The following is a 10,346-nucleotide window of genomic DNA, read 5'->3' as shown; positions in this document are numbered from 1 at the left end:
ATCTGAATTTACCTGATCGGGGGACATTTTTATGGAACGGTGATAGCTAGTGTTATAGCTGTGCAATAAATCTTGTAACACATCGATATATCTGCGTGTATTTTCAGCAGTGAAATATCTATACATTTTACTTTTAAGAGTTCTATTAAACCTTTCACAGACTGAGGCTTTTAGATCGCTCCCTGTAGCAAAATGATTTATACCATGCTTTTTCATTAAAGATTGAAAACTGGAATTAAAAAATTCCTTACCACCATCTGTTTGTAGCTTTTGAGGGATTTGGCTATCTTTTAAGACAGACTCAAAAGCCTTGGTGACCTGAACGCCTGTTTTGTTTTTCAAGACTCTTGCATAGGCTTTTTTAGAGAAAACATCTATAACTGTAAGTAAATATTGATAGCCATCATTATGCTCAGCTAGCGCCCTCATGTCACAAAGGTCTGCCTGATATTGATGAAGAGGTCTGGGGACAAAGACGCGGTTTCTCGGAAAGCGCAGGCGTGCAGCTCGGTGCAAGGTGTAAGCATCCTGTTCTGCGAGGAAGTTTTGAGCTGTTTGCGCGTTAATCTTTGTACCAGTTTCATCCTGCACGCTTTTAATCAATTTTTGCACTCCGCAAAAACTACCGGGGCGAGATGGGTCGTAATATGCGCGTTTCAATGGAATCTGCTCTGCTATGTGTGTTCTTTGAAGTTATGTTTAACTATGGTTTTATTTCATGATCGAACAGTTACTTATCTCATGTAACGAGTTCATGAAAATATTTTATTTGTTGTCATTAAAAACATTACACTTTGATTCTAGTAAAAAGAAAAAATAATGAGTTTGATTCTTGCAATGCTTTTCCAAAAAGGTTTTATTTCATGCAACGCTTTTCCAAAAACAATTTATTTGATGTAATGACAAACAAACAAACAAACAAAAAACTTAACAGTAAGAAAAAATAATAGGAATGAGAAGAAAAAAAAAACAATTACTAGGACAGCCACAGTGAGTAATTGTCATCTAGCACTTTATGAATTATGGTTCGGGTAACCTCTGTGACGCTGGCGTCAATTTCTTGGAGAGCGCACTCTATGTCTCGGGCATCTCTGAGTTCAAAGAGATACGCCTGGGCCACACCTCTGACTTGCTCCGGTGGTGGTGAAAACCCTTCTAACCGTAAAATTTGTAATATTGTGTTGGTGAAATGTCCATTCCATAATCTTTTGCAGAGTTCATCATAGTACTTGAAAAAGTAATATTTTTCCATCGGGAAAAGACAAGAATGGCGTCTCTGTGAGGGGTGGGAGACTGCGCATCCTTGACACACGTCTTGTCGGTGTTTCTGGAGTAGCGACATGACAAGGTACTTGAGAGTTAATTTTATAAGTTCAAAAACAGCGGTGGGGAGTAGAGTCGCGGCCTCATCGTTGTGCACGGGCGAAAGCTGTCCGCGGTTCTCGCCGGGGTGGGGATCATTGTCGTCAGGCTCTCGAAAAAGAACCCGGCACACAGGGTCACCCAAAGCCCACAGCGAGGCCCCGGAGACTGAGGTGCTTGGCGGAGTCTGCTCCGGTGATTGCCAGCCGAGAGCAGGGTGGCTGGGAGAGTTCCAACCTTGAGGTGATGGAGGCAGGAGCGGCGAATCTGCAAGCATAGCAGCCGGAGATGATGCCCCCCGGCGGGGACTCGGTGGTGGAGTAGCAAGATCCATGAGGGGGTTCCCGGCTGGAGTAGAAGCAGCTGATGGTCGGAGGGGTGAGGGAGATAGAGCAGAGGGAGTTCCAAAGCTGTGGTGAGTCATGGTTGTTTTTTAGACGATGTGGAGGAGACAGCCGTTATGGTTTTTAAAAGGACTGGGGAGGAGGAGGCGGGGTAAGGGGGACCGGATGAGGGGCGGGGTTATGTAGACTGTTGCAGGTTATTTCCAACCAGGACCAACTCAATTGTGCTTCTACTTAGCATAAAAAGCTCTAAAATTCTGCCGTTCTTTTCACCCACCATCTTCAACCAGTCCTGAGTGGGAATCCGAAGCAATGTGTTGAAAACACCGGAGTGGGTGTTTGTAAGGTCCAGCACAAAATCATCCTTGCCAGCATCATCTGATGTCTGACGACTTACCTTGCAGAACCACCTGCAAAACGGCGTGCTCTTAGTCTCCCACTGCGCATATGTCATGGTTTTTCTCACCGCGTTTAAAGGCCGGTGTTGTTGGGTGAATGGTGGAAACGCGTGGGCCTCTTTGAAAACACGAGGCGTCTGCGTTTCCTGGTCCCTTGTTCGCGGTTACTGCGAGCTCGTTTCCCGCAGGCTCTTCTGGATTTCAGGGGTCGCGATGAGGGTCAAAACAGCCCAGTCAGAGGAGCTAAAAGCGATCCGCGGTGTCAGCGGGCCAAAACTTTCACCTGCTTTTAGCTGGTAGAAATAGATTTGGGAGGCTGAAAGCATAGCCCCAAAACCCCCCGGTGTTGAGACGGAGTCTCTCCTCAAAAGGGATAGCAGATGCAGGTTGGACCCTGCAAAGATGCATTCGTCTGAGTTGCGCTGGCATGGCAGAGGCTCTGTAGCTGGTTACGGGGGTCTGAGAGACCACAGTGAGGTTGGTAGGTCTGGTGGCCATGTTGTTTGTGAAAAAAGGAGAAAACTTGTTTTTCTGAGAGAGAAAAAACAGTTAAATTTAAGTTGAAATGTTAGATTATTTATCCTGAGTGAGAGCCAGCCAGTGAACCTATCGTTGAGAAGGTAAATCCAAGCTGAGCGCGATTGGCTAGCCGGGGTGCGAATGGAGCCGCCCCTTTGTTAAGTGATTGGCAGCGGGGTGAAGATAGGCGGAGTTGGTCTCCGGCGCAAATTTTCAAACTAGGTATAGCAGCATTCGGGAGCTGAGCAAGGGAGCGATCAAGAAGGAGAAAGATGCTGCTCTGGCAGGGGTTGCGGGATGGAGTGATAGCGAAAGGAGAACTTAGACTCTGAGCTGAATTTGAGAAAGAGCTAGTCTGGAGAAAAAAGACTAAGGATTTTTCAGGATTTCCCCTGTTTTCGAATATAAGGTTTTGGGAATAGAGGGGTAGCTAACAAGTTATTCTAGGGTTTTGGAGAAAAACCGGGGAGGGTTTTTAAGGAGTTTAGCTAAGGATCGGGAGGGAGCCGCGGGGATCGCGAGTGTCTTTTTGCGATTCTGAGTTTGATTTTAAATCTCCTTGTTCGGATTAAACAAATGCATATAAATTGAAATAAAGTTTTCCCCAAAGGCATGCACCCTGTATGTCTAGCCATACTGAACGTTACAAAAGCACAAGTTTAACTAAGCACATTTATACTGGTTTAACACATTTTCACCCGTAAACACAGTCCCAGAGACACAAGCACGGTCCCAGACACAGGCGCGCTCACGGGCGCACCTAGACACACAGGCGCGGGCGCGCGCCCTGCGCACTCATGCGCTGACCCACCAGCAGATGGCGTTGTTTTAAGCATAAAAAAGTTTTTACTTTTTTAATAGCTTAAAAATAAAAGAATGCTATTTGATATAAAAAAAATTAAAAAAAACTTTCTAAATAATCAATTAGTTCTTTTTAGGGGGAAGAAAAAGCAATGAGCTATGAACTAGCATATTTTGGATGAATATCATAATTTTTATGAAAATCATAATTTTTATGAATATCATATTTTTATGAATATCATATTTTTATTACTTCCTTTATTACTTCCTTTACTTCCTGAGCTCATGAATAATTTATTGGGGGCCATAAATCACTCAGTTTGACATAAGGGGCCTAATATCCCTCCTAAGCTTGAATTCACAATTTTCCAAATGAGGATATATACCTTATTTTTTACCTTACTGATCAGTGGTCGGTTAGTTAACTGCAGGTGTTCAGGCACGAGTCCGTCGTCTGGAAGAGCAGGTGGTGAAGATGACTTCAGTGATTCAAATGCCCTGAAAGTGGAATTAAAGTTAAACATTATTTGTACATGAATCAATGAAGACAGGCCTCTGTCTCGACATGCAGTAATTGCAATACTCATGCATTATATGCATGCTCACAGAACCCAGATGATGCCAGCATGTTTTGAAGCCCATGTCTAGATAGTGAATGTGAGAATAAGTGTGGCAGGAGAGTAAGTTCTCCCTCTTTTTTGGAAGTATACAAAAGCCAATGAGTTCTTACCGAATGAGAAGTGAAGCCTGCACTGTAAAAAAAATATTGTAGAATTTACGGTGAATTACTGGCAGCTGTGGTTGCCAGAATTTCACCGTGAAAAATAAATTGTAAATGTAGAACACAAAACGGTATCCTATTTTGGTAACCTTAAATTTCACAGTAAATAATAATTTTTTTTTTTTTACAGTAAATGACTGAATTTAAACATTAATTCATGTGAAAACAACAGAAATTCCGTTAACCTGATTACAGTCTTACTTTGTTAAATATAGTGAAACTGTATAAAATAATACGGTATCATACCTAAAAAGTTGAATATTATGGTAAATTACTGGCAGCTGTGGTTGCCAGAATTTCACCGTGGAAAATATAGTAATAATGTAGAATATATAACGGTATACTTTGTTGATAAATGTAAAATTCACAATAAAGAATCATAAACCTGTTCATGGTAACTCATGTAAAAGCAACAAACATTCCATTAACCTGATTACAGTTTTGCATTGTAAAGTACGGTGAAACTGTATAAAATAAATATTAAAAAGTTGAATATTATGGTAAAATACTGGCAGCTGTGGTTGCCAGAATTTCACCGTGGAAAATATAGTGATAATGCAGAATACATAACGGTATACTTGTTGATAAATGTAAAATTCACAGTGAACTTTGGTTTTTGTACAATTATTACATTGAAATAAAAAACTAATATAAAGTAAACCAGTTAAAATACATTTTTAATAAGCTTGTTTACCGTCTCCTATTGACAAAGCACAGAAGAGCTGTATAATACAAAACATGCCTTTTTATTCAAAAGTTCATATTTACACGAAATTATTGGCAGCTGTTGCAGCCAGAATGTCGTCTAAAAAGATTAAGGTCCAATAAATGAGGCAATAAACATAACAGGGCTAACTGGCATAAAACTTACATTCTTTGACTTTTTGTCATAATTTGCTAGAAACATTAATAAAAACCAGTAGAGACAATGATTAAATTAAACAGTTAACATCCATCCATCCATTCGCTTCCACTTATCCTTTTTCAGGGTCGCGGGGGGCGCTGGAGCCTATCCCAGCTTTCATAGGGCGAGAGGCGGGGTACACCCTGGACAAGTCGCCAGTCTGTCACAGGGCTAACACACAGGGGCAGACAACCATTCGCACTCACATTTACACCTATGGGCAATTTGGATTAATCAATTAACCTATCCGCACAAACTGCATGTCTTTGGACGGTGGGAGGAAGCCGGAGTACCCGGAGGGAACCCACACAAACACAGGGAGAACATGCAAACTCCGCACAGAAAGACCCCGGCCTGATGGTGGAATTGAACTCAGGACCTTCTTGCTGTGCAGCAACAGTGCTAACCACCATGCTGCCCTAAACAATTAATACTTAATAATCAAATTAATGACTAAAAAGGCACTGATCTAATTAATATCAAACTTAATACAACCAAAAACAAATAAGTACATAATAAACAGTCAAACAAAATTTAAAACACTTGATACTTGCAGTGGTTGGCAAAGTTTCTTTTTATCCAGATTGATAGTAGAGGGCTTTCAAAACAGTCTCTGATGGTGTCTGAGGAACTGGAACAGGTTTTGGATTCAATGTGCTGGAGGACTGGTTTGTTGTTCTTCAGATGCTCGGTGTAGATTAGCGTTCTTTCCTTGCAGTCTGAAAGCAAATACAAAGCACAATAAAGCAAACTGCCCATTTCAAAAGCAAATATACAATCTTACATCTAATAGAGCTGACACAATTAATCGTATAATGATTTACAATTGTGATGCATTGCAATGCAGACATAAAGCATTCTTAATCCATTCAGAAGAAACTAATCGATCATTAAATACAGTCCCAATCAAAAGTTTAAGACCACTTGAAAAATGGCAAAAAATCATCTTTTGCATGGTTGGATCTTAACAAGGTTCCAACAACATGCAACAAGCAGAAATGGGAGTGAGAGAAAACATTTAACTTACATTTCACCAACTTAAACTGGGACAGGCTGTTTTACAGCTGATCAAATGTTTAGGACCACATTCCTTTAAAAGGCCAAATCTGTGCAAAACTGTGGATTCATTGTCATTTTCTGTCAGGTAGTCAGACTGTCAGGATGTTCTGATGGCAAAAGCAAAAAAACTTTCCTTTTTGAACATGGTCGGCTTGTTGAACTGCATAAGTAGGGTCGCTCACAGCGCGCCATCGCTGCTGAGGTGGGATGCAGTTAAGACGGTCATTTCTTAAATAATCCTGGGGGTTATGGAACAAAACCGTGAAGTGGAAGACCTAAAAAATCCTCAACCCGAATTAAGGCCATTAGTGGTGAAGAGCTTCAAAAAAAATTATCTGATGAGAAAAAAATATAACCTTTTTTTTTCTCCTGTAAAAAAATGCAACCTTGATGGTCCTGATGGTTTCCAACCTTACTGGCATGACAAGCAGATGCCACCTGAGATGTTTTCTACGCCCTACAGACGAGGGGGCGCCACAATGGTTGGGGAGATGCTTTTTCCTTCAGTGGAACAATGGAGCTTCAGGAGGTGCAGAAGTGTCAAAAGGCTGCTGGCTATGTCCAGATGATGCAGAGAGCATTCCTCATGACTGAGGGCCCTCATCTTTGTGGTAACGACTGGGTTTTTCAACAGGACAACGCTACAGTACCCAATGCCCACAGGACAAAGGACTTCTTCCAGGAGAATAACATCACTCTTTTGGACCATCCCTGATCTAAATCCAACTGAGAATGGACAACAGTTCCAAACAGTAGACACCCTTCGTGTGGCCCTCTTCACCACTTGGAGAAATGTTCCCACTCACCTCATGGAAATGCTTGCATGAAGTGATCAACAATAACAGCGAACCTATTCATTACTGAGTTCAAGTTTGGAACTTTCTGTTTTGGGGGTTTACCCATGTTTTTTGGTGGTGTGGTTCTAAACTTTTGATCAGCTGTAAAAGAGCCTGTTTCAGTTTAAGCGTTGTTTTTAATAAATTGCATGCTCAAAAAATGTTTTGCCTTACTCCTATTTCTTCTTGTTGCATGTTGAAGCTCTACTTGGAACCTTGTTAAGATCTAACCATGCAAAAGATGATTTTTTGCCATTTTTCAAATGGTCTAAAACTTTTGATCAGGACTGTACAACCTAAAAATAACAGCAATTTGTTTTCGTCAGCCACATACATCACAGTCGACCAACAAGTGCAGCCTGTGTTCAGACAAGTTTTGAGCAATAAAAAAAGTAGCTTATATGTAACCTCCTCTATTTGTTGATGAAAAGAAACAAACTGAAATGAAGTTATCATGATGCATTGGGAAAAAAATATATATTTTTCGGCATAAAATGTCTGTAGTTTTCTAATAAAATCTCTGTTACTGAGCCTCACAGGTCCTTTTCTTCTGCTGTTGCGCATCACATCCCAGCAGTGGCTTCGCACATGCGCGATTCATTTGCAGTCTGGATGCAGTGGGGTAAAAATCATCTGTTCCATCTTCCACTCTGTCACCAATTATGAGAGGCAACAGCCTTAAAAAGTTCCAGTTTTGTTTGTGCTGAGAATTTGTTGAGGACTGACCTCACACGGCTTTGAAGAGGTATCAGAGTCAGAGTATTTAAACTGTTTAATGCTCCGATTCAGAATGGAGTGGGTGAACCATTCTTTTTTTTCACCAAAAAATTTAAGAAACAGCACAACATCATATGACAAAATGCCATAAAAATCTTGTGTCCTAATCAAAATGGCAAACCTGGCTGACAGATGTGAAAATATTTTAAACAGTTGAAAACTGACTCAAACTTTACTCCTCCTATATCTGGTGTACCTTCAGTCTTGAGGTGTTCAACAGGAGAGTTGTACATCTCTATGGTGTATTCTGCTCCACACTGATTTGGATCACCACCCTGAAAAACAGATTGCGTCATTAAACAGTATCTACAGAAATGTTGTGTACGACTAAAGCAGAAGCCACCAGTGCAATGTGAGCCCAAATTATCTACAGCATGCAAAACATGGTTCCTTTAACTACAGTTTTATCTATTTATTTCCATAACCTAAAGGATTAACAACTTCAAAGGCATCTTGGTATAGCAGTAGTTTGAAACATAATGGATTTTGGTTAAAAAAAAAAAAAAAAGTACTACTTTTGAATATCTGACCATCACTAATGTCAGACAGTACATCTGATGAAGACTCAGCTGATTGCTCACCTGTTACACATATCTGGATCCCTTGACCGCCTCACAAAGCTTGGAAATACCCTCATCAGATAATGTTGTTTCAGTTTTAAGAAGTGTAGTGAGCTTATTCAGAGTATATGACTGATCCAACTCAAATGTTTTTTTAAATTTCCTCTACAACGGTCAGGATGGCAGAAGCAGGTTGCAATGAAATACATAACCCTAAATAAATCAAAAAGGAACATTGTCTTTAGCTGCTCCTGTTAAATTAAACAGGTGTTTGTTTCAAAGTAAAGCTAGCTAAAATCTTCAACCTGCTGCATTAGCATGAACTTTCCAGAAAACTAAACAGGACTGAAAGCGAAGCCTGTAACAGAGGAACGCTTTCAATGCAACAAGAAAACTGACCAAGCGAACTATGATTACAGCTGATATACGTTTCAAGTCTAATGATATACTTACATTGAAAGAGAAGGTTGTTGGTTCGGTGCAGGGTTCTGTTGGCACTCCCTTGCTGAGCGGAGTCAGTCTGGACCGTTAGAAGTGGCGCTATCTTCTTCTTCGTTGGTTTGGCGGACTTCACGCTTCCAAGGAGTATTGGTGCCCTCTGCTGTTGCAGTACCTCACAGTCAGACAGCTATTTCTGACAACATAGTACCCTCCTGTCTAAGTTATATATATATATATATATATATATATATGTGACGGTTTAGACAGGCGATGAATTGTCTCCAAAATGTGCATGGACTTAAAGGAAACTGATTGTTACAGCTTTTACAATACATTTGTTGACTGCTCTTGACCTTGCAAACTACACCAATTTATTAACATTATTTCATTATTTTTTTGTATTTCATTTTGATCAATTAATTTTAATTTCAGCAGGTGGTATCACACTCAAACAGATTGAACACGGACTGAACAGTGGTAAATCCATGATTTAAACCTCCCTATGCCACAAAATATTTTTTTTCATTGTAAATAGCTGTGTTATACTTGGTGAGACTCTAGAACTTAAAGAAATATACATATTTTTTTATTATTAGTAATTGTTTGTATGTACTGTTAACATATACTGTTTTATCAAACAGCCTGAGCTTGTTAATATTTAAAAAATTCACCGTAATTTTCACAATAATTCTAACAATGTTTTGACATTTTGTTAAAATTAAAAGTACGGTATGTTTTAGGTAATTAATATACAGTTGTAAATCGTAAATTCAAGTAAAAAAAAGCAGGAAAGATTGTCATTCATACAGAGTTATTATGTAAATTGTAGGGTGATTAATTGTAAATAATGTTACAGATTTTTCCTGTTGTTTTCAAAGACAATGTGCCATATTACAGTACATTAATATATTTTCAACATATTAGCAGTGTAAAGATAAAAGCAAATCACCGTTTTTCAATTTACAGAAATGTAATGTACATATTACAATCACTTACTCTTTTTGATTTAATGGTAATTTACCGTTGCCATTTTACAGTTATTAACTGTAATTTTTATGTACATTTCTTGATGAGCAGAGATCAAGTCAAGTGCAGTTCAGACACACTGTTATTAAATTCTACCTGAGCAGGTTATAGTTCACCTCAGTCACAGAAGAACAAATAACACTTGGCTCTGAGGGCTTCAGTTTTTATACACTGTCGTAGCACCGCCTTAAGCAACCATTTACATCAATACCTACATCACTAGCCCACCAGTTCTAAGAAACGTCTCTGTTTGCTGTTCAGAACCTAATGTGACACCAATGACCACAACAGCATGCAGCTGCAGGTTGTCATTCACACCTGGCTTTATGGTAAAGAGGCATATTTGCAGGCAGCTACTTGAAAATTTCTGTAAAATATTATTTTTATATAAATAAAACAAATGTGTCTAAAAAAATAGGTAAACAATCAGAATAATTACATTTTTGAAAAATACAGAAAATGCATTTGGCTTAGTTTTTGTTAACTTGGGTGTAATATGTCATGTGTTGTTGTTCAGCTGTAGTCTTCCTCCACACAA

General features: G+C 39.5%; 1 long non-coding RNA gene across 1 annotated transcript; it reads right to left on the bottom strand.

Moving 5' to 3' along the window:
* Window positions 1-5,454: 5,454 nt before the first annotated feature.
* On the bottom strand, window positions 5,455-8,990 carry LOC109200467 (uncharacterized). Its single transcript, XR_002060646.2, has 3 exons — window positions 8,795-8,990; window positions 7,978-8,056; window positions 5,455-5,828 (listed from the first exon to the last, which is right to left on the bottom strand). It is a non-coding gene; the product is annotated as an uncharacterized LOC109200467 (long non-coding RNA).
* Window positions 8,991-10,346: the final 1,356 nt, after the last annotated feature.

This window comes from Oreochromis niloticus, unplaced genomic scaffold (genome assembly GCF_001858045.2).
Source record: "Oreochromis niloticus isolate F11D_XX unplaced genomic scaffold, O_niloticus_UMD_NMBU tig00000245_pilon, whole genome shotgun sequence".
Lineage (NCBI taxonomy): Eukaryota > Metazoa > Chordata > Actinopteri > Cichliformes > Cichlidae > Oreochromis > Oreochromis niloticus.
Note: the sequence above shows the minus strand (reverse complement) of the source record. Positions and strands in the feature narration are given on the sequence as shown.